At 39.5% G+C, this 5,193-nt stretch overlaps 1 non-coding gene across 1 annotated transcript; it reads left to right on the top strand.

Annotated features, from left to right (window-relative positions):
- LOC141710164 (small nucleolar RNA R71) lies at positions 1-106 on the top strand. The gene has a single exon (XR_012570697.1). It is a non-coding gene; the product is annotated as a small nucleolar RNA R71 (small nucleolar RNA).
- Positions 107-5,193: the final 5,087 nt, after the last annotated feature.

Here is a 5,193-nt window from a genome sequence, read left to right as displayed (position 1 = left end):
ATGCCGTGGTGTGGGCACTTCCTTAGCATCTCCTTGTATCGATCCCAAGCCTCACACAGAGATTCACCATTTGTTGAGTAAACTGAGTAAGATCATTCCTGATTGCAGCAGTCTTCGCCATAGGAAATAATTTAGTGAGAAACTTTTGAGCAAGATCTTCCCAATTGGTGATAGACCCTGGTGGTAGAGAATGTAACCAACACTTCGCTTTGTCCCTCAGAGAGAATGGGAATAGTCGCAGCTTGATAGTATCTTCAGACATATCGTTGAACTTGAAAGTGTCACAAATCTCGATGAAATTCCTGATGTGCATGTTTGGGTCTTCAGTAGGATTACCCCCAAACTGAACTGAGTTCTGTATCATTTGGATCGTGCTCGACTTGATCTCAAAAGCGTTAGCCTTGATGGCTGGCCTGATGATGCTTGACTGAATGTCATTGATCTTAGGCTTAGAAAATTCCATTAAAGCCTTAGAATTATCTGCTTGATCCGCCATCTCTAATAAAGGTGGTTCTTCGATTTTCTCTTCTTCAGCTACTTTCTATTCATCCTCAAAATCTTCCCTAAGATCCCCTACAACTTCTTCCTCGTCTTTTCCCAAAATTTTCCTACGAACTCGTGAACACGTTTGCATAAATGATCTCTAGATTACCTGAAATACAACAAAAAAAATGACTATGTAAGTAATAATGCCCGAGTCAATGAACTTTAACAATCACCGATGACAAACATATAAACTAAAAGTTAACATTGCAGTCCCCTGCAGTGGTGCCAAAAACTTGTTAGGGCTAAACACGCGCTAATAATTCACGCAAGTATACGCGTTTACAAGTAATATAGAATCTTTTCTAGTTCATTCCCACAGAGATTGGCGTCGGTTAACTATGTAATTTATGCACCTATGCACCGATGATATGGTTATCATCCAATGCCAATATGATAACAATTTGGGTTGTTTATACAACGAATTAAACTAATGATTATAACTAAGAGAGTAAAGAGAGTTATATATTATATGAGACAAATATGGGATTCTAACTTCATTAATACTTCATTCAATAGCCTTATTGCTCTTAACCTTAGCATGCAATGGTGATGACACAAAAGTGATAGAAGCTGAATAGACACCAATTATATTGAGACCCTATATGTCTATAGAATTTGACAACATAACGGTTTAAAACACAAGTTATCTATCATGATTACATAGGGCAAGTAAGATGGGTAAAATTACCTACGAATCATGCATAACAATAACACATGAACCTATGCTAGTATGACAAGTTCTAAATCCTTAAATTCACTATTGCTTCATTAAGAATTAACACGCTATCTTATAAGTTCGCGACTCTTATAAGATGAATAAGCACAACCAATACTAGGTTATCATTCAATCACCACACACTAAGGCATATAAATAATTTAACTAAAGAAATCCATAAATAAATCCGCTAGAACCCCACGATAACGATTAGCCCATAATCGGACTCATCATCAATGTGGGTTCCGATGAAAGTATGGTATAATAAACGTAGTCTTTATAATTAAATAACAAAACTAAGTACGAAACAAGAGTAAAGGTTCACAAGTAAGAAAACTAGCACCAAGTTATAACTTAGAATAAAAATTCATAAATAAAAATAAGATCTTCTTCGTCTTTGTTGAATCCATGCTAAAACGGTCTTCTTACGGCTCTCCTTGCACTCTGATACGTCTCTTCTATGAAAACGTTCTTATTTGAATATATATAGCATCCCTAATCAATCTGGAAGTCTTCTTTTTAGAATTGCATTAGAATCAGGATTCAAAACTTTCATATCGGCGCGCCCGCGCTCTGATATATATATAGCAGCCCTAATCAATCTGGAAGTCTCCCAATTAGAATTGCATTAGAATCAGGATTCAAACCTTTCACACCGGCGCGGCCGCGCTATCACAGCGTGGGCGCGTTGTCATTCTGGAATCCTGGCGCGGCTGCGCGCTATCACAGCGCGGGCGCGCCATCCTTCTGGGAAAACCCTAAATTTCATCTTTTTCCTTGCTGCTTCGAGCCAGCTTTCCACTAGCTTTTATTCCAACACCACCTTGACACCAAATTAGCACCAAAACAATGCTAATTCACTTAATTACCTAGCTAATGCTTGAAATGCAAAAGCACTAGAAAACACGTTAAAACACTTTACAACTTAAGCATAAATACATCAATTCAAAGCTTATTAGAGCATAATAAAGTGTCATAAATGCCACTCAACAATCCTCCACCTCCCTTTCCTAAGAGGCTGCAGATGAAAAAGCTGGATAAGCAATTTGAGAAGTTTCTGGAGGTGTTCAAGAAACTTCACATCAACATACCTTTCGCTAAAGCTCTTGAATAGATGCCTAGTTATGCAAAGTTTATGAAAGGTATACTCTCTCGGAAGGTGAAGCTTGATGACTTAGAGACAGTTGCTCCCATGGAGGAATGCAGTGCTGTGTTGTAACAGAAGTTACCTTCGAAGCTTAAAGATCCTGGAAGCTTCACTATTCCTTGCACCATTGGAAAAGTGTTGTTTGACAAATGCTTATGTGACTTGGGAGCTAGCATCAGTCTGATGCCTTTGTCAATATTCAAGAAGTTGGACTTACCTGATCCAAAACCTACTTATATGACTCTACAGCTGGCTGATCGTTCTATTACTTATCCGCGAGGCATTTTTGAGGATGTTTTGGTCAAGGTGGATAAACTCATCTTTCCTGCTGATTTTGTAATTCTTGAATTCGAGGAGGATAAGAAGATTCCCATAATCTTTTGAAGACCTTTTTTGGCTACCGGCCGAACCTTGATAGATGTGCAAAACGGTGAGCTCACCATGCGAGTGCGGGATCAGGATGTAACTTTTAATGTGCTCAATGCCATGAAATTCCCTATGGAAAATGAGGAGTGCTTAAAGGTAGAGTTGTTCGATTCTGTGGTTAATTCAGAACTTGATCAATTGCTAAGGTCTGATGTCGGCCTTGTTGGGGAATTCCGATAGTAAAGATGATGAAGGTGATGAGAAATTGCAATATCTGAATGTTTCTCCCTGAAAGAGGAAGTTGGATATGCCTTTTGAATATTTTGGAATGGAGGAGCTGAACAAATCTCCAAAGCGCCTCAAGCCATCTATTGAGGAAGCTCCTACACTTGAGCTTAAACCATTTCCTGAACACTTAAGGTATGCTTTTTAGGTGATGCATCTACTTTTCCTGTTATTATTGCGTCTGACCTTTCAGGTAGTGATGAGGAAAAACTCTTAAAAATTCTGAGAGAGTTCAAATCAGCAATTGGATGGACGATAGTAGATATCAAGGGATTCAGCCCTTCTTATTATATGCATAAAATTCTGCTAGAGGAAGGTAGCAAGCCTATTGTTGAGAAACAAAGAAGGCTAAATCATATCATGAAAAAAGTTGTGAAGAAGGAAATTCTTAACTGGCTGGATGCAGGGATCATCTATCCAATTTCTGACAGTTCTTAGGTGAGTCCATTTCGGTGTGTACCAAAGAAAGGAGGTATCACCGTTGTTGCTAATGAGAAAAATGAGCTCATTCCAACTCGAACAGTCACGGGGTGAGGAGTTTGCATGGATTACAGGAAGCTGAACAAGGCCACGAGAAAGGATCACTTCCCTCTGCCGTTTATTGATCAGATGCTTGACATATTGGCTGGGCATGAGTACTACTGTCTTCTAGATGGCTATTCGAGCTATAATCAGATTTTTATTGCTCAGGAAGATCAGGAAAAGACTACTTTCACTTGTCCATTTGGTACTTTCACCTTTAGAAGGGTTTCTTTTGGTTTTTGTGGAGCACCGGCCACATTTCAGAGATGCATGATGGCTATTTTCTCTGACATGATTGGTCAGAATGTGGAGGTGTTCATGGATGACTTTTCTATGTTTGGCGATTCATTTGATGAGTGCTTGCAGAATCTTGGCGACATTCTTAAAAGGTGTGTTGAGACCAATTTGGTTGTCAACTGGGAGAACTGTCACTTTATGGTGCGACATGGCATTATACTTGGTCACAAGGTCTGTAGTAAGGGTCTTGAGGTGGACAAAGACAAGGTGGGGGTCATTGAAAATCTTCCTCCACCTATTTATGTGAAGGGAGTTCACATCTTTCTTGGTCATGCAGGTTTCTATAGGCGGTTCGTCAAGGACTTTTCAAAAATTTCTAAACCTTTGTGCAATCTTCTGGAGAAAGATGTCCCGTTCAAGTTTGATGACGAGTGCCTAGTTTCTTTTGAGTTCTTGAAGAAGAATTTAATCACGGCACCTGTCATAACTGCATCTGATTGGAATGAACCTTTTGAGATGATGTGCAATGCAAGTGACTATGCAGTTAGAGCAGTTCTTGGGAAGAGAAAGAACAACATATTTTGTGTGGTCTACTATGCTAGTAAGACCCTAAATGATGCTCAAATGAATTATACTACTACCGAGAAAGAACTTCTGGCTATTGTCTACAGTTTTGAGAAGTTTCGATCTTATCTGCTTGGGACGAAGGTGACAGTTTTTACTGATCTCGCTGCAATTCGATATCTCATCTCGAAGAAGGACTCGAAGCCTAGATTGATTAGATGGGTTCTTTTGCTTCAGGAATTTGAATTGGAGATCAAGGACAAAAAAGGTAATGAGAATCAAGTCGCTGATGATCTCTCTCGTTTGGAAGATCCAAGTACAACTTTACTGGATAAGACATTGATAAATGAATCTTTTCCCGATGAGCAGCTGTTGGAGTGAAAGAGGAAGAACCATGGTTTGTAGACATTGTGAACTACCTTGTGAGTAATATCATGCCTTGCGACTTTTTGTACGCTCAAAGGAAGAAGTTTCTTCATGAGGTGAAGTGGTACATGTGGGATGAACCATATTTGTTTAAGCAAGGAGCGGATCAAATCATCGGGAGATGTATTCCGTACATCGAAACATAGGGGTTCTTGCGAGACTGTCATTCAACTGTTAATGGAGGCCACTGTGGTGGAGAGAAGACAACAGCTCATGTCCTTCAAGCGGGATTCTTCTGGCCTTCATTGTTTAATGATGTGCATCACTTTATTTTGAAGTATGATCGATGCCAGCGTGTGGGTAATATGTCCAAGAGGGATGAGATGCCTCTTAATGTGCTTCTCGAGGTTGATGTAATAACCCCAAAAATTTTGGACTTTTTGTA

This window comes from Apium graveolens, chromosome 2, assembly GCF_009905375.1.
Source record: "Apium graveolens cultivar Ventura chromosome 2, ASM990537v1, whole genome shotgun sequence".
NCBI classification, from domain to species: Eukaryota; Viridiplantae; Streptophyta; class Magnoliopsida; order Apiales; family Apiaceae; genus Apium; species Apium graveolens.
Note: the sequence above shows the minus strand (reverse complement) of the source record. Positions and strands in the feature narration are given on the sequence as shown.